The sequence below is a fragment of the Macrotis lagotis genome, chromosome X, assembly GCF_037893015.1.
Source record: "Macrotis lagotis isolate mMagLag1 chromosome X, bilby.v1.9.chrom.fasta, whole genome shotgun sequence".
Classification (NCBI taxonomy): Eukaryota; Metazoa; Chordata; class Mammalia; order Peramelemorphia; family Peramelidae; genus Macrotis; species Macrotis lagotis.
In genome coordinates this window covers 141549361-141574579 of record NC_133666.1, presented here as the reverse complement: position 1 = coordinate 141574579, position 25219 = coordinate 141549361, and the positions used below count along the sequence as shown (strand labels likewise).

At 40.0% G+C, this 25219-nt stretch overlaps 1 long non-coding RNA gene across 1 annotated transcript; it reads left to right on the top strand.

Moving 5' to 3' along the window:
* Positions 1-1242: 1242 nt before the first annotated feature.
* LOC141498506 (uncharacterized) lies at positions 1243-13646 on the top strand. Its single transcript, XR_012471663.1, has 3 exons — positions 1243-9753; positions 12321-12464; positions 12942-13646. It is a non-coding gene; the product is annotated as an uncharacterized LOC141498506 (long non-coding RNA).
* Positions 13647-25219: the final 11573 nt, after the last annotated feature.

Below are 25219 nucleotides of genomic sequence, written 5' to 3'. Positions count from 1 at the left end.
GATGTTACTATTATGCCCAATTTACAGATGAGAAAACTGACTTTTCAAGGGCTACATTGCTTATAAGTTTCTGCATCTAGATTTGAACTCAGCTCTTTCTGACTCTATCCACAGTATCATTTGACTAACTCTTAAATAAGATAATAGTTTTAAGACTGAAGCAATCATAGGATCATTTAAGATTGATTTCAATTGATTAAGATCTGGAAAAGGGACAGTCACAGACAGAGACATTGTGAGACAGAAAGACAGAGCAAGACAGAGAGAGAGAGGGAGAGAGAGAGAGAGAGAGAGAGAGAGAGAGAGAGAGAGAGAGAGAGAGAGAGAGAAAGAGAGAGAGAGATTCTAGTTCAACCTTCTCACTTTAAAGATGAGAAAATTGAGGCCCAAACACTTGTGTGTGTGTGTGTGTGTGTGTGTGTGTGTGTGTGTGTGTGTGTGTGTGTCTGAGGCTGTATTCTAACTACCTATCAACTTGTAGTGTTATTCAGTCACTTTCAGATGAGGAAACTGAGCAAACTGGGTTAAGTGATTTACCCAGGGTGACACAACTAGTAAGTATCTGAGCCTGATTTTGAACTCAGGTTTTCCTAGCTCCCAGGACTCCACTGAGCCACCTACCTGCCCTAAGAGAAGGATTAATCACAGCCATTCCTGAAACTACTTTTTTAGGACAAGGAGTCAGTTGCAGCCTGCCTGGGTAGAACCAGGGCTGGCACCCACAAAATCATAGATTTTTGGAAAGAATAACGATGCCAAAAAAAGAATAATAAGGCCAGCTGGGACTTTTGTTTTTTGAAAGCTTGCCTCAGTCAAGACAAGTGGTGGTATTAAATGGTACTATTTCAGGAACAATTTGGGTTAAATAGACATTTGTGGATTAGCTTGGGAACCTAACCACCATTAGAACATGGTCTCCCTAGGGAAGCATGAGTTCCAAACCATTGACTTACAAACAAATTCAGACATGAGTAATTCACCAGATTAACCTCACAGAGCAAGTCAATGACTCTAGATTAGAGAAGAAACCCGGTCCAAGCAGGAATCCGAAAGCCTGGATCAGATAAAGCCCCGTCCAGTGGATGATGGAAGGCTGTCAGTTACTTTCTTGAATAGCAACGACTCCCATTTATTTAGGCTTTTTTGGCTTACAAAGTCCTAATATCCTATACCTCATCTGAACTTTGCAAAACTCCTGAGATCAACAATATAAATACTTTAAAAAATGTTTTATAAATTTTTTTTTGGACATTGCTATTCATTTCCCAAAGTTCTGTCCTCCTTACCCAAAGATTCTCCTCTGAAAGTATGATTGTTCAGTCCAGTCATTTCAGTCTTGTCTGAATCTTCATGATTCCATTTTGGATTTTCTTGGCAAAAATACTAGAATGGTTCACTATTCCCTACTCCAGCTCATTTGACAGATGAGGAAACTGTGGCAAACAGTATAAAGTGACTTGCCCAGAGTTACCCAGTTAGTGAAGGTCAAAAATTGGATTTGAACTTAGAAAGATGACTTTTCCTGACTCCAGGTCTGTGCCCAGAACTTCATAATAATAATAATAATTAATATTTCTACAACATCTCTTAAATGCCAGACAGTATGCTAAATGCTTTACAAATATCTCATTTGATCCTCACCACAACTCTGAGTGGTAAGTGCTATTACTAATCCATTTTACAGTTGAGGAAACTGAGGCAAACAAAGATTAAATGACTTGCCCAAAGTTACACAACTAGTCAATATCTAAGGACAGATTTTCACTCATATTTTCCTGTCTCCAATCCCAACTCTCCATCCATTCTATCACCTTACTGTCTATAGACTTACATTACCAAGCTAAACACCTTGAACAATTTAGACACTTTCAAGTTTAGTTCCACACTGTTTTCCAGATTCAGTGAACCAGTTCCCAGAACCACCAACAGCTGTGATGATCCTCCCAGGTTAATATTCCATCTTTATCATCCTTTTTAATTTGCTGGGTGTGGTTTTAATTGCAAGTGCATTTCCTAATCCCCATTTTAGGGATGAGGAAGCTGAAGCCCCATGACACAGCCAATATGTGTCAGAGCTAAGACTCAAACCTGGGGTTTCAGCTTCCAGATCAGGCTCTTTCCACTCCATCATGTTTGGAGAGGTATGGCCAGACGGGGCTCTTCTAAGAGTGGGACCATTGATGCCAATGACTACAGTAAGACAGTAAACAACACTCTTATACAACCTGTCAATAATGGAAACTTTCCCCACCATATTTCCTTTGGAAACCTCCATGTCCCCCACGTGGTCAGTTTTTTCCTGGAGTGGCCCTGGTTGGCATCAAACACAGACAGGAATATATTACAAACTGTTTGGGGCTCCACCCTCCCTTCCCTGGGCAAATTCACTGGCTATGGAGGGACATTTTCACCCAGAAAAAAAAAAAATTACAGGACTTCGTTGTTTCTTGGGGACTTTTATAGGATGCTCCTCATTGGGTCTCTCTTGGCCCACCCTCCTAGCTCCACCCTCCTTTGCTGGCTCATTCCCAGTCATCAGATGTTTAACTTTCCTGGCCTAGCAATTTTCACTTCCCCTGAGGGCCAGCAGCCCAAGCTTGCCACTGTTAAAGCATTCTTGGAAAACAGCACTTCCTCTGTAAGCAAGTTTGGCTCAACTGACCCCTGGTCCTAAACAGGAGAAGGAAATATTACAATTTTGTTTTTCCCCAGGTGCCCTCCACAGCATGACAGTGGTCAGGTTCCAACAGATACATGGAATCATTCCTAACATTTATAGAGCAAAGTTTTCAAAGGGTTTTTATTGTTTTACAAATTTCATCTCATTTGATCCTCCACCACCCTGTAAAATAGGTGCTGTTATTCCTATTTTACAGATGGGAAAAGTGGGACTGTGAGAGGTTAAATGATTGATCCAAAGCCACTTGGCTTACTACATCTGAAGCAGAATTTGACTTCAGGGCTTGCTAACTTCAAGAATTTATCACTGTCTCCTAGACCCTCCAGATGTAGGAAAAAGAGCATCAAATTTGGAGGCAACATACCAGAATTCACACTCTGGCTCTGCTATTTGCTGTCTGTAGGAAGCTGCTTCATATCTCTAGGCTTTGATTTCATCCTCATCCTAACCAACAAGTATTTAGAGTCTAGTGCCAGACTCTAGGGATCCAAAAAAGACACAAGACAGTCCCTGCCTTTGAGGAGCTCAATCTAATGGGGAGACAGCATACAGACTACCATGAACAAACAAGCAAGATCAATTAGAGATAACTTACAGAGAGGATGAACTAGAATCAGGGGAATTTGGGAATGATTTCCTGTAGATGATGAGATTTTAACTGAGACTTGAGGAAATCCAGGAGATAGGGATGAAGAAGGAGAGGATTCCAGCCAAAGAAGATGATGGAATATCTTTTTCTAGGAGGAGTAAACAAGGCAAGCCATCACATGTGGACTGAGGAAGATGGAAGGGTGGAGGGATGACATAGAGGGTGTAAGCTTGGGAGGATGACCAGAAGTTCTGGAGAGTGCGGGCTAATTGAGGAAAGAGAGTGTGTTCTGTTTTGAACATGTTGAGTTTATTCTGCCTATGAGACATAAGCTTTGAGATGTTCCAATTGTCTCTTACTGAAATCTTTCTCTTTCTTCAAGCCTGTTATATAGGTGGCTTCTCCTCAATTGACATCTTTCCTGATTGACCTAACAGAAAGTTACCTCTGAAACACAAGGCTCATAGAAATTGGTGCAAGTGTAAAAACTGGCAATTATGAAGGACTTGATAATCATATTCATAAATGCAGTTGTTTTTCAGTCTTTTCTGACTCTTCCTGGTCTCATTTTGGAGTTTTCTTGACAAAATACTGGAGTGATTTGCCATTCCCTTTTGCAGCTCATTTTACAGATGAGGAACCTGAGGAAGACAGAGTGAAGTGTCTTGCCCAGAGTCACCTAGCCAGTAAGTGTCTGATCCCAGATTTGAACTCAGGAAGATGAAGCCTAGCGTTCTATCCACTATGGCACCACCTAACTGCCCATGATGCCTTGAATGTTGCCAAAAAAATTAGGATCATCTAACTACATTCAATTGGCACACTCCCCATTTTGTATGTGTACCAAAAAAAACCCAAACAGAGGAGATTTTAAAGGTTATCTATTTCAACCCCCTCATTTTATCAATCAGAAAACTGAGGCAAATAGCAATTAAGTGACTTGCTCAGGGTAATAGTATTAAGTATCAGAGAAGTGATTTGGACTCAGATCCTCTGACCTCAACTTTTTAGGTTTTATACATACCTTAAGTCATACATGGTGAGGGTATAGCTCTAAAGGCAGAAGAGATAACCATATGACTCCTAAGGGTCCTCTTTCTATGACCTCATAATATCTTTTGCTTAGATTGGTCTACTGTAATAATTTCTATTTCTATAGCCGTTGAAAGTTTACGTAAGACTTTCCTCCCTATAGTCCCTTGAGGTAGGTCGTGCAATTATTATTTGCCATGTTGTCAACCTCTAACCCTCCCTACCCAACTTCCCTAATGATCAAAACGTTTTGGTGTTGATATGAGACTTCCTTTGAGGCTGCTCAGTTCCTCACTGGAAGATTACAGGGCCAGAAACTAAGCCAAGCCAAGAGAGTCACAGTTTTCATGGGGTGTCTTACTTTCTTTTACGTATTCCAAGAGGAGGAAGAGAGAGGAGGCTTGGGCAGACAAGGATGTGGAGTGGTAGAAAAATCACTAAAGATTTGGGGCAGCATCGTACAATAGAACACATACCTGATTTGGAGTGAAAGGGCCTGATCCCATCTCTGACTCTTACTTGGGCAAATGACATTGGGTTTTTATTTCCTCATCTATAAACTGAGGGGAGGTGAGACCAGATAACCTGCTATGGTCCCCTCCTGCTTGAAATTCATCATACTATGATTTGGAATGAGGAAATAACTTAGAATTTGGTCAACCTTGAACAGACATATGATAAGTAAGAAATTAACCTTGCTGAGCCTCAGTTTTCTCTTCTGTAAAGTGTGTGTGGGGGTGCAGGGTAAATAGAGCCAAAGTTCTCTTATCTTTATGATCTCTGGCCACGTGGCAGTTCCTTTCTTGGCTTGCTTGGTTTCCTTTCCCCTTGTAGCACAATAATCTCCCCAGGAGGATCTGATGTAAGATGCCAGGGAAGGGAAGTCTCACTTCAACAACACCAAGTCCTTTTGATTATTGGAAGAACTGGGTGGGGAAGACCAGAGATTGCCAAATGAGTGAATTACAGAATGGACATTTTGCCTCATTTGAGGAGTTATTGACCTGAATCCCAAAGGCCATATGACCCCAAATGACCCCATTGCCTTATAGACCACACCTGGCAGTTTCCATGTTCCCCAAATTGTATACTAGTGCCCTCTCAACTAATTCTCTCCCCAGTGTTTTCCAGCTCCTGAAATTCTTTATTTGAGTCTAAGAAATATTTGTCATATTCACAACTTCCTGTGTTTTCTTTAAACATACCCAATCTCTTTTGGGGGAACAATAAATCAAAACCACTAGCTTTATTTGGCTGCCACCCCCCTCCTTTTAGGAAGCCCACAGAAGTGACACCTATAATTGAACTACTGACCCTGGGTCTTGGGAGCCAAGGGGAAGGGGCCCTGAGAGTCAGTACTAGGAAAGAGGAAGTCCTGCCCAGTATGTGACTTTGACCAACATTGTGATCATGTCCCATCCATGGTGAGAACATCAAAATAGCTAGTCTGGCTCAACCTCAATGATCAGTCAGTCACAGGGAAGCAGCCTGGTGAGGGGTGCTTTGGTACAATGATGAGTCAAGAAACTTAAGTTCTAGTTCCAGCTTTGTTACTAACACTGTATATTTGAGGCAAATCTCTTCTCCTTTGGGGCCTTACTTTATCTTTTTTTAATTTAAGCATTTATTTTTCTCTTCTCACCCCAAAACTGAAGAAAAAGGAAACAAAATCTTTGTAAGACATAGGTATAATCAAACAAAATAATTTCATACATTGGTCATATGAAAAGTATGCCTTGTTATGCATCTTGAGACCATTGTCTTTCTTTCAGGAGGTGCCTGGCATTCTTAGGTGGTGCAATGGATAGAGTGCCAGACCTGGAGTAAGAGAAACCTGAGTTTAAATGCAGATTCACATACTTACTAGCTAGATGATCCTGGCCAAAGGCATTAACCTTTGTCTTAATTTCCTCAGCTGTAAAATGGGGAGAATAACAGCACCAGCTTCTCAGAATTGTGAGGATCCAATGAGATGATAATTATTAATCACTTAGCATAGTGTCTTTTGTTGTTTTTCAGTATTTTTTTTCAGTTGTGTTTGAGGTTTTCTTAACAGAGATACTGGGGTGGTTTGCTATTTTCTTCTCCAGCTCATTTTACAGCTGAGGAAACTGAGACAAATAAGGTTAAGTGACTTGTTCAAGGTTCCACAGCATGTCTGAGGCTAGATTTGACCTCATTTGTAGTAATCTTCCTGACTCCTGGCTGAGTGTTCTATCCAAGGCAAATAAACATGATACAAGTAAAGTAATAAGGAAACAGAACCCAGAGAGGGAAAGGGATGTTCCCAAAGAAACAAAAACTTAAAGGTAAAATTGGATTTCCTAAATCATAGTCTAAGGCCCTCATCCTAGACCAGGATAACTCACTAAGACTTCCTATTCAAGAGAGAAGGGCAAAAGAGAAAGTATTAAAGGAAAATTTGGGGAGGTAAAGGACATTTTCAACTTGGGGGATAGGGAAAGGCTACATGAACCGACCCTTGAAGGAAGAGGATTCTGAAAGGTAGAAATGAAGACATAAATACATTCCAGGCATGAAGAACAGTCAATATAAAGATATTGAGATAGGAGATGGCAAATTCAAGAAATTCAGGGAGTAGCTAATAATAGTCCAGTTTGACTTGGTTATAAAGGAAGATGCAAGAGACGTAGTAGAGAGAGGCAAGTCCAGAGTCAGGAAGACTTATCTTCTTGAGTTCAAATCTTGCCTCAGACACTTCCTAGCTATGTGATTCTGGGCAAGGTACTTCATTCTGTTTGTTTCATTTTCCTCATCTGTAAAATAAGCTGGAAAAGGAAATGGCAAACCCCCAAATCTTTGCAAAGAATACCCTAAATGGGTTCACCAACAATCATACGTGACTATTAGTCCTCATATCCTATCTCCATCATAATTTTAATAAGAACAGCTGCTGATAGTGATATCCAGTTTTGAAATTGAGAAGATCCAGTTCAAATTCAACCTTTGGTACATTCTAGCTGTGTGATTATGGCTAAGGTACTGAACCTCTCAGTTCCCTAGGTACCTCTCAAATGCCACTGTAAGTTACACAAGAATGGTTGATGTGCATTAATGAAAGGAATTTCCAAACCCAGTTCCTTAAGTTGATGAAATCCCAGATCTACACCAACTCTACCCAAAGGATCAATAGCAAAAAGCTCTTAATTATATACCACTTTGCCTTTTACCAAGTGCCTCCTTTAAGTAGTCCTCTGAGAAAACATGCACTTGAATTTTTATTCCCATTTTACAGATGAGGAAACTTCCACTCAGAGGGTGCTCAATCATGCAACCAATAAACAAAGAAATATTTATTGTCTACCATGTGCCAGAAAAAATGGGGGCTATAAATATGGCAAAGGACGATTCCTGCCTTCAGGAAATTCACAATCTAATGTGGAAGATGACATGCAAACAATATGCACAAAACAATTATATGGGAAATAATAGAGGGAAGCACAGGAATTGAGAGAGTTTGGGGAAGGCTTCCAGAAGGTGGGATTTTAGTTAGGACTTAAAGGAAGCCAAAGAGATCATTAGGCAGAGTGGAGGAGGGAGAGAGTTCCAGGTGTGGGGAACAGCCAGAGAAAATACCCAGGGCCAAAAGACAGAGTGTCATCTTCATGGAACTGTCAGGAGGAGACCAGTGTCACTGGATGCTGGAGGGGAGGTGCATGAGGTAGAAGGGGACCACGTTTTATGAAGGGCTTTGAATGCCAAGTAGATCATTTCGTATTTGCTTCTAAAGACAGTAGAGTATATTGAGCCACTGTATATTGAGTAGGGGAGGGTGACATTGTCAGAACTATTTTAGGAAAATAGTGGCTGCATTGGAGTGGGAAGAGATGAGGTGGCAGACCCACCAGCAAACAATAACATGCAGAGGATAAGTCATGTAATCCCAGTCTTCTTACTTTTTCCATTGCTCTAGATAAAGTCAAAAGTAAATTTTGTTGAATGAGTTGGTTTTTATCTAATACCATGCTGTCTCATAATCACAATGCACATTTATATAGAATTTTATGTAGGGCATCTCAAAAGTCCTAGTGCATTCCCCATTCATAGGCCATATTCCAATAATGATCCACACAGGATCTTTAACCTGCCCCCATTTTTTTCTTAGGTATCCTGGTGGCCCTCCTGGAGGCCCATTACTTTGGTACTGGGCTTAGGACAGCTTTAAACTTTACTTCAGATCAAAATTCTTGAACTCACATAATTCACCTGCCTCTACCTTCCCTCATAGCAGGAATTACAGGCTCATGAAATCTGACCCTGCCATAACTCTTTCAACTATGGTCTGATGAAAGAGGACATAGCTCTCAGCTCTCACCTAGTGGGAGAGAACCTAGCCTCACCTCTCGATGTTGGGAAGTCTCAGATCAGCGTGACAGACTCCCAGGCCCAAGAGGGACTGTGATGTGAAGATGTATTAAATAGGCCTCTGGGAAAGACTGGGAAGAAGTGGGTATTTTGGGAACATTGCCTTTTTCAGGCCTATGAAAATTGGAGGGGCTCCTGGTTTCCACTGTCCCTAAAATCATGTTGGCATTTCCCCAATAACCTAGGAGAGAAAGGGGTGGGTGGTGGACAATGAGGAAGAAATCTTGTACTTTCTCAAGAGGAACCCAGAGGCAGCACTGGTGGAAAAAGAAAGTTAGAAAACAGAAACATTAGAGACTCACTCATGAAATGTCAAAGCTGAACATCAACCCACTTAGTTAACACCCTCCCTTATTTAGACTGAGCCATGACCATAGTCCGATAGGTGAATGCAAGCCTTCTATAGCAGCCATCCCTGGGTCACGCCTCACATCCTAGTTACCTGGCTATTGGGATACCAGAACCCACCCTGCTAGCTGGGGCATCTTGCCATTTGCCCTTCTGTCTTTGGTGGGACCCATTGCTCCTGGAGAGGGCATGCCAAAAGGTAGTCCCATCATCACCATATCTGGGATTCTACTACCACACCTCCCTTCCCTGGTCACTGTCTGTGAAAAGGTGTTGTCTCCTTCTATTAGAATGCATGCTCTTTGGGAATAGAGATTGAATTCTTTTTGTTTTGATATCCCCAGTTTTTACTGCAGGATGCAGCATATAGTAAGGTATTTAATAATTCCTTATGGGAGCTCATATAATAATAGCAAATACTTCTATAGGGATTTAAAATTTGCAAGGCATTTTATGCATTTTATCTCATTTGATCTTCATAACAACCCTGGGAGGCAGGTACTATTTATCCCCATTTTGTTGCTGTTCAGTTGTTTTTCAGTCGTGTCTAACATTTCCTGGTTGAATTTGGGGTTTTCTTGGTACAGATACTGGAATGGTTTGCCACTTCTTTCTCCAGCTCGTTTCTAGAAGAAGACACTGAGGCAAGCAAGGTGACATGATTTTCCTAGGGTGACACAACTAGGAAGTGTCTCAGGCCAGATTTGAACTCAGAAAGGTGAGGCTTCCTGACTCCAGACCTAGCCCTCTATATACTATACCACTTACCTGCCCCATTTTATAGGTGAGGAAACAGAGGTTAATAGAAGTGAAATGACTTGTTGGGGGACACCTAGCCAGTAAATCTCTCAGGTAGGTTTCAAATTCAGATCTTCCTGACTCTAAGTCCAACAAGTTATCCACTATACCATTTAACTGTCTCATTGGTCAGCACCCTCATTTTATAGATGTAAGTATTGCTGAAATATTTCTATGATATCCTAAATGTTGCAAGAGACAGCATGGTACAGTGAGCCAGCTTTAGTGCCAGGAAGATCTGAATTCCAGTCCTTTCTATGACACATGGTCAGCTCTATGACCCTGGGCAAGTCACTTAATTTGATTCCTTATCTGTAAATTTGTTGTAAGGATCAAATTAAATAATTAGAAAGTATTTAGTAAAAGAGCAAGTTCATAGGGAACTCTATATAAATATTATTATTATTGTTGTTAGCATTGTGACCTTGGGCAAGTCACTTAACCTCTTAGTTCTTTAGGCAACTTTTTTTAGGTTTTTTTTTTTGCAAGGCAAATGGGGTTAAGTGGCTTGCCCAAGGCCACACAGCTAGGTAATTATTAAGTGTCTGAGGCTGGATTTGTACTCAGATACTCCTGACTCCAGGGCCAATGCTCTCTCTGCTGTGTCACCTAACTGCCTTTAGGCAACTTTTGAACTTGAACTTGAAGGTACAGAGAAACTACCACCCTTCATTGATAAAAGAATTTTCCGAACTCAGAAGTTTACAAGAGATTGTCTAGTTCAGTCCCCTCATTTTAGAGAAAAGGTAACTGAGGATCAAGGAGGCTGAGTGATTTGCCCAACATATATGTTTCAGAAGTAGAATTTGAATTCAGGTCCTCTGACTTCAGAGACAATTTTTTCCCCCACTGAATCAATGTTTTACATATTTATCATGGGTAATACTCCTAGTGAGGCATGTGCTTCAGGTATTATTATCTCCATTTTACAGATGAGGAAACTGAGGCAATCAGAGATTAAGTGTCTTGTTCAAGGTTTTTCAACTAGTTTGAGGCAGATTGCAATTCAAGTCTTTCTGACACCAGTCAAAAAGCACACCCAGAGAGGTGTATGTCTTTTTATTCAATCTGTATCTAAGTTGTTTTTTCTGTGTGATAACCCCCCCAGGAGTTTTCAGTGAAATGAAATATGGTACACCAGCACTGGATGATCTCAGAACAGACTATAGACAAATCTTCCAGAGGTCATGCCCCTATGTAGAATACTGTGTCCCAGAGCTCAAGTCACAATTGCTCCCACTCACACCAGAAGAGGGCCCAACTTTCAGATTCCACTACAGATCTTGGAGTAAATCCTGGGTTCTCAGAATTCAGGAGTTCCAAATTGTGAGTCCAGAACCATTGAGAATTCTGAAGGATTTCCCATACTGGGCTAAATAGTGGTAAGTATTAGGGAGTTGGTAGAGGCCAATCTAATACCAGTACTGGTCTGTATCCCAAAGAGATCAAAGAAAAGAGATCTGTCTGTATCAGAATATCTTTTTTGTGGTGCCAAGACTGGAAATTGAAAGGATACCATCAATTGGGGAAGGTGTGATTGTGTGATGAAATCCTATTGTGTTATAAGAAATGATGAGAAGGCAGATTTCAGGAAAACTTGGAAAAACATACATGAACTAATGCAAAGTGAAATAAGTTCCAGAATATTATACACAATAACAATAATGTTATATAATGATCAACTATGGAATGATTTAGCTTTTCTCAGCAATATAGTTCCAAAGGATTCATGATGAAAAAGTTATCAAAGAACTGATGAAGTCTGAATGCAGATTGAAACATATTATTTTTCACTTTCTTCATTTTGTAACATTTTCCCTCTGTTTTCTTCTATAACAAGAATAAAATTGCATGATTGTACATGTATAATTTTCCACACACTGAAGTTTACAAGAAGGGGGAGAGGAGGGAAGGTAAGCAAGAATTTGAAACAAAAAAAATTGTTTTTACATAGGAAAATATCATTAAAAAAAAGAAAAAAACGAAGGGACAATAGAGAGGCAGTGCAATTGGGCATCTGCCTGACTCTAGGATGAGCTCTCAAGAGAGCCCATGCAATGCATATTCATTCATTCATTCAACAAGTATTTATTAAATTTCTCCTATATGCAAAGTGGAGTCAACTATCTGGTTCAGTGGATATTGCACCTGAAGTCCAAATCCAGCCTCATATATTTACTAACTGTGTGACCCTAGACACTTAATCCATTGGAAAAGGAAATAGCAGCCACTCTAGTATCTGACAAGAAAACCCATGGACAAGACTGAACAACAATAATTTTCAAGGCATTGGATGAGAGCAGGTCCTGGAGATTAAAAGACAAACAAAATCTTGATGACTTTATATCCTATGGGGTGAGAACACTAGTCTTAGAGTAGGGAGGACAGGAGCTCAAACGCAGCCTGGAATCTAGCAAATAAGCACTTGACTTTTACTTGCTGTGTGACCTTGGACAAGTCAATTAACCCTAGTTTCCTCATATCTAGGACCATCTCCATTTGTCCTGATTCACATCTGCCTTGTGGACCCACCTTTCCTAATGTCATGGTCTTCCGAGAATTAAGACCAAAACTTCATCATCAACAGAGTGGAGATAAGGAAGAGGAGAATGCACATGTACAAAATACAAAGTAAATGCAAAATAATTTGGGGAAAGGAGGTAGTACTAACTTGGGGCAGGGATCAGGCCTCATATAGTAGGTGAAGCTTAAGCTGAGGTTTGAAGTAAATTCAGCATCCTAACTGGTGTCGGTGAGCAGTGTTGATAGTATTCCAGGCATTGGGGGTAGGGTTTATATCTGATGGTAGAAAGCTCTGGAGACTGAAATATAGTCCAAGGGATAATAATTCTCATTTATATAATTCTATAGGGTTACAAAGTACTTTCCATACATTTCATCTTCCTAACAATTCTGTGAGGCTATTTTTAATCCCCATTTCACAGATGAGAAAAGTAGAGTTTAGAGAAATTAAATGACTTATCCAAAGTCACACAGATAATAGTGGACAGAAAAACCTTCATTTTTCTGAGTCCTATCTCAGTATTATTTCCAATTATTTCCAATTCAGTTAACCGGCTTTTACTGATATGTTTATCCCTTTCCTAGGTGTTGTGGGGACTAGAGGAAAGAAGTGTGAACTATCGTCTTGAAGTCTTTTTAACTCAGCTACAGACAGAACAAACAGGGACAGGATTAGGTAAGAGTCTTAGGCAAGATGTTTGCCATACCTAAATACTCAATACAGCCAAGTGCTTTAGAAGTTTAGAGAAGGGAGAGCTAAGGGAGAGGCTATCTGATTCTTGGAAGGCTTCAGGGAAGAGGTAGCATTTGGGCTGGGTAGATTTGGAGAAACCTAAAGAAGAGAGGACATTTCAGGCATTGCTAGAGAACAGCATTTACCAAGAAACAATAGAGTGGAGTAAGGAATACCATTAATGACAGGGTTGTATGAGTGTGATTGTGATATAGAGACAATGTTGGGTCAATGTTGGAGGAGAATAGATAATGAGGGTTTATATGAGGGTTTATATACTAAATGCAGATTAAGGGAGTTTTTCTTTTTTTTTAGGTTTTTGCAAGGCAAATGGGGTTAAGTGGCTTGCCCAAGGCCACACAGCTAGGTAATTATTACATGTCTGAGACTTGCACTTAGTAAAGTGTCTGAGGCTAGACTTGAATTCAGGTCCAACTGACTCCAGGGTCAGTGCTCGATTCACTGTGCCACCCAGATTACAGTTTTAAATTGGAAGAGACTATTGAGTCCAATCCTTTCATTTTACAGATAAGGAAACTGAGGTTTAAAGAGGCTAAGTGGGGTGGCTAGGTGGCCAAGTGGATAGAGCACTGGCCCTGGAGTCAGGAGTACCTGAGTTTTTTTTTGTTTGTTTTTTGGGGGTTTTTTTTAGGTTTTTGCAAGGCAAAAGGGGTTAAGTGGCTTGCCCAAGGCCACACAGCTAGGTGATTATTAAGTATTTGAGACCAGATTTGAACCCAGGTACTCCTGACTCCAGGGCCAGTGCTCTATCCACTGCGCCACCTAGCTGCCCCCTCAGACACATAATAATTACCTAGCTGTGTGGCCTTGGGCAAGCCACTTAACCCCATTGCCTTGCAAAAACTAAAAAAAACTAAAAATAAAAAAATGAAAAAAAGAGGTTAAGTAATTTATTCAGGGTTATACCAGTTAATAAGTTTCTGAGGCAGGATTTGAATTCTGGTCTTTCTTATTTCAAGTCCTCAGGCTACCATGACACCTTTGTACTGACCTGCTTCATTCTATACTGATCTCTTCTCCTAAGTTCCTATTGCATTTACTTATTTGAACTCCAACATCTTGACTGAATTAGGAGAGAACCCCATAAATCTAACCTGGAATATTGAGGAGTCAAGGAATAATGCCTGTTCCTAGAAATCAAATGGGCAGCTAGGTGGCACAGTGGATAGACTGATGGACCTGGGGTCAGGAAGACTCACCTTCAGATCTGACCTCAGACATGTACTAGCTGTGTGACCTTGGGCAAGTCACTTTACCCTGTTTGACTCAGTTTCCTCATCCTCAAAGGAAATGGAAAGTCATTTTGCCAAGAACTCACCAGATGGGGTCAGGGAGAGTTGGACACAAAAAAAGCTCCTGCAACAACCACAAAAGTCAAACAGATAGTTCATTTAAACAACCACTTGTGGCAGCTGTGAACTCTCTGGCTAGAAATCTCTCTAGTCCTTGCCCTTGAACTCTCCAGAGAAATCTGATTCCTGACCTGGCCTGGGCTTTGATTTATGTTTGTTTGCCTCCTAATAAGGGTCCTTCCCTTACTTGTCTTTCCCCAGCTGGGAATTTTCCCTCAGCACCAGTGACTAATGTAATCACCTGCTCCTATAAGGTTACCTTCCACACCACTTATTTTGCCATTTAATGACATATTGTCTTACATTTTCCTCCAATTCAATTCAACAAGTATTTGTTGTTTTACTCTAAGAAAATCACTGAACTAGGTAATGTGAAAATAGACAACAATGAAAAACAGCTCCTGCCCTCAAGAAGCTGTTGGGAGATACAAAGTCAAGTAATAGAAATCTAAAGAGAGAAGGATCTCCTTATTAACTAGGAGGAGCAAGACAGACAAAGGAGGCTTGTTTTGCTTGATTATGCATAATTGTTAGAAGGGTTTTGCTTTCCTTTTAATTATCAGTGTGGAAGTTGGCAGGTAAGCATAGGGTCCCAATAACAACAGCATGAAAAGAAAAGAGAAAGGCTAGAAGGAATCACAGACAAGAAGGATGACTTTGGAAGTTCCATGTGAAAGTTTGACCCCACAAAAGAGATGTGAGAAAACATTGCTTTCTTCTTCCTCTCTTTCTTCTTCCCTCCCTTCCTCCCTTTCTTCTTTCTTCCCTCCCTTTCTTCCTTCTTTCTTTTCCTTTCTTTCTTTTTTCCCTCCTTCCTGTCTTCCTTCCTTTCTTCTTTTCCTTCCTTCTTTCCTTTTCTTCCTGTTTTCCTTTCCTTCCTTCTTTCCACTCTTCCTTTTTTCTTCCTTTTTCTTCCCTTCCTTCCTTCTTTCTAGTCTTCCTTTCTTTCCACCTTTCCTTCCTTCCTTCCTTCCTTCCTTTCTTCTTTTATTTCCTTCCTTTGTTTGTTGGTTTCTCTCTATCCCTCCCTCACCACTAATCAGTATGGGAGCTTTAACCTGTTCTGTTAATGATCTGGACCCAATTAGTCTCTCCTTAGGCAGCCTGGTTCCCATTCCCTGTTCTCCCATCTTCCCCATTCCCCCAACAACCTCCTCCTTAGAGCTCATTATTTTGGTGTCCAACTTAGTGTATATCTCCTTGGCTTCAGCCCTCATGCAACTCGGAATTCCTAAGCTCAAATGATCCACAAGCCTCAGATGCAAGGCTTACAGGTTTGTATCTCCCAGATTTTTTTTCTTTTTTTAAAAAAAAATTCTTTGTTATATGAAATAGATGAAGGGAAGGCGAGGGGGAGGAATACAGCAAGAAGATTTAGGTGATGTAAATCCAAAAAATAGAGATATAATAAAAAATAACAAAATGAAAGTTATAAGTTAAATTTATCATACACTTAAAAAGAAAAGTAAGACGTATATAATATGTACAGTTCTCTTTTATTCTACTATATATAAGTAGTCATTTTATTTGGTATGGATTAAATTCTGAAGAGAGAGACAGACAGTGAAATGAAAGGAAGGAAGGAAAGGGAAGGAAGATAAGAAGGAAGGAAGGAAAGAAAAGTCAGAGATTAGTCACTAGGAAAAGTGGTCAAAGAACAAGGAATAGGGAGTTAGTTACTTGACCAGAGGAAAGGAGTTAAGAGATAGCATAGATCACGACTGGAGTAAATTATAAATAGTTCAGATGGAAGAAAACTAAAAGGCTAGACAGAATATTAGACAATATTCACTGAGATGACTTCTTACTCTTTACCATATGAGTCAGTAACTCAAAGAAAGACCCTAAACTTCCCTCTGCCCTTATAGGTATACCTGCTCCATGACAGTTATCACAGGGGTAGAACATTAGGTTTGGTGGCTTCCCTAGATTTCTATGTTTTCATCTATGGAATAAAGAGTTGAAATTGAACAGTTCAAAGGTTCTTTTCAGTTGTAAAACTTGATCTTATGGTGGCCAAAGGAGAACTCTATCCAGTGCACCCGGCTATCAAAGAGGCCTCAGGATCCAGGAGAGTACCATTGTCCACTCTCACCCCAGATCTGTCATTACCTGAAACCAATCATTCAATCATTTCAATAAATATTTAGTAAACACCTACTATTTGCCAGGCAAAAGACAACTCTTCCAATCCCATCCCTTTCATCTCAGTATTAAGTAGAAGAGTCAGAATCAGAATCCAAGTTTTCTTTCCATTATACTACATCAAAATCACAAAGAAAGCTAATATTAGCTTAAAAGGTCACATTTCAGTTACATCATAACATTTAGAAAGTGCTTTTGTTAAAATCATTCTCCTTTGCATTATATCACCATTTTACCCACCTAAAAAGAATCCTTTCTTGAAATAAAAAAAGTACACTTAAGCAAATTCTACAGGCAAGAAGACTTCTCTTTCAGTCCTTCTAATTAGTCCCTGTATTGTTCAGAGTTCTCTCAGTCCTGTTTTTAATTTTGCATTAAGAGGGACATGGAATCAATGTTTCTCCGGTTCTGCTTTTTTTTTCTCTCTCTGTCCACTTCTACAATTCTTAACAAGTTTCTCTGAATTCTTTTGCTGCTTCTTTTGTAATGTATGTGATTCTTATTATTTCATTTATTTTGAGGGGAAACTCAACTCCGTTTCCCAGGTTTCCTGGTCCTTGCTCTACAATTTAGAGTCTTAGTTGTTGGAGAAGTTCAATTACATGATCAGGGTTTTACAACCAATTTGTGTCAGAGGTGAGACTTTGAATTCAGGTCTTTCTGTCTCTATTTTTCTCAATGGCTTGACTCTCTACCCAACCTAGAAATCGTAAGTAGAACCAAGAACTGAGACTGCAGAGAGGAACATCTCTTCTCCCAACTGGGTCACCTTACAGGATAACTAGTTAGTTGGGTTCCTGAGCCTTTCTCTCCCTGCTGTGCTGAGTGAACCGGCTTTGGTTTCTCAGACCTCATCTTCCTTCCCCTGCCCTTTTGGGTCTAACTCTCTACAACAGTTTCTGTGGCAACTAAGCCCAAAGAGGGCAAAGCTCTTACCTAGTGCTTTCTACACTGCCCAAATCCTCCTCGTCCACCCCCCCCCCCCCAGTCACTCCCCCAATCCATGCCTTTGCAAATGTGTGCTCACTAGGGGTTTGGACAAATGGAAATAATTAACAGATTGTGGGGAGGTGGTCATTCCTGGCTGTCTGTGGGCGGAGGGTGCGGGGTGGTGGTGTTGACCCACTGGAGAGTGCTGACTGCATGGTCTTTTTGAGTATAGAATTGGGGGTGGGGAGGGATGCCCTACTCTGTGTATGTGAAAGCATGTCAACTCATGGAGGAGGAGGAAGATTTACCCAGAGGCTGTTGGGGTCAATTCAGTTTTTCATTGATTCTTCTTGTTTTATTGCCAAATCCATCTGCCCCCCTCCCATGTTCTCTCCATCTTTGTTAGGTTCTCCCCTCCCCCAAATTCTACACAGTTGACAGTGGCCAAGACCTTAGTGGAGGCAGACTCTACAGTAGCACTCACTCTCCCTCCCCGTCTGGTCTTGCCCTTCAGACTACATGTGAGGGACTCCTTGGAGGGGAAGGGAGACAGAGGAGATCTGAGACCCTAGTTGATGATGTTAGAGCAAGCACCAAGATACAAGAAAAGCTTCAATCCTGGGGTGCTTATTATCCCAATTTTACAGTTGAGGAAACTGAGGTAAGCAGAGGTAAAGTGACTAGTGTCTGAGGTTGGATTTGAATTAAGGACTTCTGTCTTGAACTCCCAGTCCAATATTTTATCCACTGTGCTGCCAAATAGCTAAGCTTCCCTGAGTGAGATGAGGCATGCTAGGCTAAATAACCTATTGGGTTCCTTCCAGGTCTAAATCTATGATCTCATGAATGGTTTGGAATCTGAGCTGGAAGAGACCCTAGAGTTTATTGAAATGATTCTCATCACATCTCAGGAGTCTAGGAGTTCCCATTGTCCATGAACTTAAACATTTTTCCTTTATAACTAAATTTCAATATAATTTGTTTCATTTGTTATCCTATGTGTTTATTCTATGAATTTATTTATTTATCAAGACAATCAAGGTTAAGTGACTTGCCCAGGGTTACGCAACTGTAAGTATAAAGTGTCTGATACTGGTTTTGAATTCAGGTCCTCCTGACTTCATGACTGGTGCTCTATCCATTATGCCACTATTTGTCCCATTTTATACATTTAAAAGTATTATTCCAAAAGGGGATCCAGAAATTTCACCAGCTTGCCAAAGGAGTCTGTGACACATAAGAGGTTAAGAGTTTCCTTCAATGAGAACTCCTTTCTAGTCAAATCTCATGCCACATTAGACTTAGGGCTGAAAGAACTAAGGATCTAATTTTTTTTCATTATATAGATGTGGAAACTGAGGTCCAGAGTGTGGTTAGTGACTTCCTTGATTTGAACTCAAATTTCCTAATTTGGAAGTCAGAATTCTTTTCCTCTACCACATGCTCTCATTTTACAAAAAAGAGGAAACTGAGGCAGAAAGGGAAGATAATTTGCTCACAGCTGCATAGTTAGGAAGTGGTAGAATCAGAATTCAAAGTCAGATCTCCTAATTGCAAAGTCAGTGTTTTTGCTTCTATACCATGATCCTTCATTTTACAAAAGAGGAAATTGAGGTTCAGAGAGGTAAGTGATTTGTCCATGGGTATACAACCAGTATCTAAATCAAAATCCAAAGACCAATCCTCTAGAAGTCTACTTCTATTCCACTAAGTCAGGTTGCCTCCCTTTCAACCTTTTAAATAAAGTTCAGAGAAAAGTGAGCTCTCCCTGATCACATAGAGAGTCCCCAGGGAAAGAACCAACTTGATTACAAAAATTTTTCCTGGCAAACTTCCAAAGATGACAACAATTATCCAACCCTACCTATAGACCCTGGCCAATGTTATTTTATTTAATTTATTCAAGTCCACAACTCATAGTATCACAAAAAGAACATTGGACTGGGAATTATGACACCTGAATTCCTATGTTGAATCTGCTGCTTGTTCTGGGTGACCTTGGAAATTATACTTCCCTGGGCCTCCAGTTCTTTGCTTTCAAAGAAAACAGTAGGCTTATTGATTCCTGTTCAAACTGACACAGGAGTATGAAAAGACTCTGGAGAGTTGACTAAAATGGCTTCTACTACATGGAAGAGAGATGAATTGGTCAGTCTGTCATTCAACAGTCAACAAACATTAATTAAACACCCACTATCTGCCAGACAATATGCTAAATACCTAGAAAGACAAAAAAAATTTGGTTTTATTTATTTCTTTTAGGATAAGGGAGGGAGTGGAAGAGTGTAAGGTATAATGAAATAAGTGGAGGAAAGAGTTGGGAGAAAATGAGGGACAGGGGCCAGTATTGGTAAGAAGAATTAAACAGGACTCAGATGATCACCGAAGCCAGAGTTAGGAAATGGATATAGGATTTCATTGGTAGAGGGACCTCCCCCTACCTATGCCAGTTGGCATCTTCTTTGTAAATTATAGTCTTAGAGAATGGCCTAGAGCATTGAGAACTTCAGGATCACACACCCAATATAATAGAAAGAAGACTTAAACCCAAGTCTTCCTGGCCTTGAGACTGACTTTCCATCTTCCACATCATGGAATGATTGGCAAAATTAACTACTTAAAGTCAGTGATAAGATGCTTTTGTTGCTCAGTCATTTCAGTTATATAGCATTCTTCATGACCTCAAAAAATATTGGAATGGTTTGTCATTTCCTTCCACAGCTCATTTGATAGATGAGGAAACTGATGCAATGAGGGTGAAGTGACTTACCCAGGATTGTGTAGAGAGTAAGTGTCTGAGGCTGGATGTGAACTAAAGAAGATGAATCTTGCCAACTTCAGACCCTGTACCTCCACTGTACTACCAAGCTGCTCCCCAAGAAGATGCTTTGTCATGAAAACTTAATATGATTGCCAGGGTTGGGAGGAGAGGAATTTTCTGGCAACAGAAAATATCATAAACTGAGGGTGGGAAGGGGAAGGAGGGAACATTCTGACTCTTACTGAAGGGCTTTGACTATTCAAGTCAAAAAGCATTTATTAAGAGTTAACTAAGGGGGGCAGCTAGGTGGTGCAGTGGATAGGGCACCAGCCCTGGAGTCAGGAGGACCTGAGTTCAAATCCAGCCTCAGTTTTTAAAAATTACCTAGCTGTGTGACTTTGGGTAAGTCACTTAACCCCATTGCCTTTTACTACATGGTGGAGAATTCTGAAAAATGGAGAATGACTTGTTTGGGCCCTGCCTCTTGACCAGAGGAGGACCTAGTGAACCTTAGCAGCAACTATCATCACTGTCCATTGGGATGAGAAAAGACAGATTTAAGGCTCTAGAGGAAACCCTAAAGGAGTCATCTTGTGGACTCTACAAAAAGGACTTTCAGGGGCTGTGTTACCCCAATGATATCTGTACTGCTTAAGCTTGAACTCACTTTTCCCTATAGTAGATGAGTATGTTGCTGATTTGTGTAGGTTGCTTTCATTATATGATCTCAGTAAACACTCTTCTCTAAAAACTAATTCAGTCTGGCTGTTTAATTGATTTCTAGCAAATAATATGGGGGGGGTAAGAGAAGAAACATTATTGGTGGGGCTTATGGATCATAGAATTAGAGACACTTCCCTTAAACCCGGACCCTCCAGGGTTAACCTAAGAGTGGGGATATCCTAGCTACCCTTTGGGGACCCATCTTGCACTGCAAATGGAGGTTGGGAAATTAACTCCAGAGCCAAATCTACAAATCTATTTATCCTTACTAGAGAGGTTTTTAAGCAAAACCTCAGCAAATTCAACAAAGGCTGCATGTTTACTTTGGGCAAGGCATTGAGTAGAATCTTGTTCACTATTGTTTAGATTCAGTGGTGTCTGAGGTCTGTCCCTTCTCATACTATGGTAATTCCAGAGTCTTGTACATATATCTACTATCTCAGTTGATAAAACAGCAACTTTACATGAGACTTAGTGCAAGGATTATTAGCCCTTCCTTTATAGATGAAAAAAATGTTGTCTCAGAGACATGAGATGATTTGTCCAAGGTCATCTAGCTAGTAGGTTGTTGTCATTCTTTCTCCAAGAGGGCCTTGACATCAGGGAGGTGTTGCCATGACAGGCAAGTGAATTGGATTTAAGAAAGGGAAGGCTGTGCAAAGTCACCAGTCTCACTTTGTCCCCCAGGGATATCTGGTTCAGTGGCAAGATATAGATCAGTTCGAATGGAAATGGCCCTAGATGCAGTGGGAGACCTTGGCCTTAATAGGTCCCAGTTTGACTGTGGCAATGCCCATTCAGTGATTAAAGACTGGATGAGAAAGAAATGAGGCAAAGAATGACCTCTTTTACCTAGTAAAAAAAAATAATCAATTTAAGAGGGGAAGACCCTTAGGATTTCTGGACAAAACAGGAACAATTTCTATTTGCATTGACTCTGAACCAAAAGATTCAAACAATGACCAAGTGGGGCTTGCTTGACCTGTAACATTTGTTAACCAATCAATGAGAGCCAAAATGATTTGGGTTTAAGGCCAAACTTTCCTTAAGAAAGAAATATTAAGAAATACTTGGCAAAAAAATAAGGTTAGAAACCTAAAGGAATTTGATATCAACCTTCAGTTAGGCAGAAACCCTAATTAATTGATCAACAAACATTTATGAATTTACCAGAATACTTTCTTCTGGGGATATTTTGGTTAATTGAGGTTTCTCTGGATCCATTCATTCATTTAATCATTCATCAAATACTTTTGAGTGTCTGAGAGTGTATCATGGGGCTTAAGCCTGCTAGGACATAAGCAGAATATATATAACACATTGCTGAGGAAGGAGGAGGCATCAGCTTGTCTTTCCTAGAGCTGACTCAGGAATTCTAGGCCACTCACTTACTGGATGACCTTGGAGAGTCAGTCTCTTTGGGCCAGGTGATCTCTTCCATGTTTTAATAGTCTAAGCCTGTGACTTGAGGCAGAGCTGTTGGCATCAAAACATCATTTAGGAAGAAGTGCAGAGACCAGGAGAACTGAAAAGCCACAGAACATTAATGAAGGAGGACAACAGTAAAGGAAAATCCCTTTAAGCAAGGAAGCTGACATGAATATAGGCTTTAGATTTACAGAGCACTTTATACACATGAGCTCATCTGAGGAGGTAAAAGCTACAGTTATTATCTCTATTTGACAGTGAAGGAAACTGAGGCTTAGATTGATTAAGGGGTTTGCCTAGAGTCATACAGTCAGTAAATGTTGGGAGGCAGAATTCTAAACTCTATTTTTTTATAAAATTGTTTCTATTATTTTCACACTGCCTTCATTTTCTGAATATATTCCTTCCCCTTTTTATATCTAATGAGCCGTCTACTATAACAAAGAATAAAAGAGAAAGAAGGAAAAAAAAAACCAGTTCCTCAAAACTAAAAACTTCCATCAAATCTGCAATGTTTCACACCCTAATCCCTGACCTTTGCAAAGAAGAGAGGGAGGTACATAGCTTCTCCAGGACCAAGCTTGGCCATTATAATTATACAGAGTATAATCCTTGTTTTTCCTGACTCCTAATCCAGCATCCTTTCCCTTATACCATAATACCTCTGGGCAAAAATCCACGAGTTAAATATATTGTGAAACAGAGGAAAGTTATAGCTAGCTAACATTTGTATGAGGTAGATAGGTAGCACTGGACCTAGAGTCAAAGCCCACCTCAGATATTTACTAACTGTGTGACCCTGGGCAAATCACTTAACCCTATTTGCCTCAGTTTCTTCAAGTGAAATGAGCTGGAGAAAGAAAAGGAAATGACAAAGATACTCCAGTCTTTGCCTCTAAAACCCCAAATCGGATCATAGAAAGTTGGAAGTGACTTGAATGATTACATAACAATAATAGCAGCATTTTATGGTGCTTTAAAGTTTGCAAAGACTGTACATGTTATCACATTTGATCCTCACAACCCTCTGAGGTAGAGGCTATCATTATCCCCATTTAATAGAAGATGAGAGATGCTGATCACACAGCTAAGTAAGTGTTTGAAGAGGGATTTGAACTTGGTAACCACGTATGGTAGCCTTTTTAGAACTGCTGATGTATGAGGGGGCAGAATAATGAATATGGTATTGAGCTTAAAGTCAGGAAAACTGAGTTTGAATCCTGGGCTTTGAACCCAATAAAATGAAATTATATATGTAAACAGCTTCAAAAACCTGAAAATATTATAAATACTATCATTGTTCTTGATAATAATAATAATAATGATTGATGATGATGATGATGATTAGCTTGAAATTGGTGAGTTTGTTGAGAAGGGGAACCTGGCTGGATGAAAGGTAGATGGGATGACTTCTGCAGTTTCTTCAAATTCTCTGATTCTGTGATGTCATTACATTCTCTGAGTCTGTTTTCTTCTCTATAAAAAAGGGGAAATTTAAATTTGTACTATTTGCCTCCCAGGATTATTATGAGGAAATGATTTTGTAGGAGGAAATAGTTCTGGTTCTTCAGACAGAGGATTTTGGTTCAAATCCCATCAGATTTGACAGAAGTTTTTAGTTTTGAGGAACTGTTTTTTTTTCTTCTTTCTTTTTATTGTTTGTTACAATATTCTCTGTACAACCTTGGAAAAGTCACTTAAACTTTGTGGGCTTCTCTTCTCTGTTATAAAATGAGAGGATTAGATGGCCTCTGAGATCTCTTCTAGCTTTAGATGTACTGAGCCTAAACTTTCAAGCACTATAGAAATGAGAATTACTTGAAGTGCTCTGCATGCTCTTTGATTTCATGCTAACAAACACTGTGAAAGAGGTAGTATAAATATTATTTTCCTTAGTTTACAAAGGAGAAAACAGGTTTAGAGAAGGAGAAACTTGGGGGTAGTTAGGTGGTGCAGTGATGGTGCAGTGATAGAGCACCAGCCTTGGAGTCAGGAGGACCTGAGTTCAAATTTGGTTTCAGACACTTGATACTAACTGTATGACCTTGGGCAGATCACTTAAATTCATTGCCACATAGAGAAAGACAAACTTTTCTAGAGTTCATATAGATAGGGAGTTTAAAACTCAGATGCACAAACCCTCTGACTATAGTTCCAAGACTACCTTATGGGAAATAAGGATTTATAAAGACAAAGAAAATTTATCTAAGGGGGTGAAATGGTTCCCCTGGAAGGGAGTTTGCCCCAACAACATTCTGGCCTTTTGACACACAAATCATATGCAACTACTGCCAGTCGCTGCATGGTTTTTCATCTGAGACTGTTTTTATTGTTTTATATAACAACCAAACTAATATGACTTGAAGACAGTTGACATGCCTGCCTCCTTGCTAAGGAGGCTGGAAACAATTAACAGAAACCTGGTTTGAGAGATTGACTTGGACAGGTTTTTTTTGTTTGGTTGGGAAAGAAGGGAGGAGCTTCAGGGTACTGGTGTAAATAAAGTGAGATTTCAAAAAAGAGGAAGGAAAAGGAAGATGAGAGAAGAGGAGGAGGAGAAAGAAGAGAGAAAAGAAAAAAGAAGGAAAATGTGAGATAAGAAAGGAGAAAGGAAGAAGCAAGAATATGAAAAATAAAAAGGAGAGAGGGAGGATGAAGTGAAGGAGGGAAAGGATGAAGCAGAAGGTAAAAAGAAAAAGAAAAGATGAAGAATAAAAATGAGGAAGAGGGAGGAAGAAGTTGAAAAAAGAAATAGAAAAAGAAACAAGAG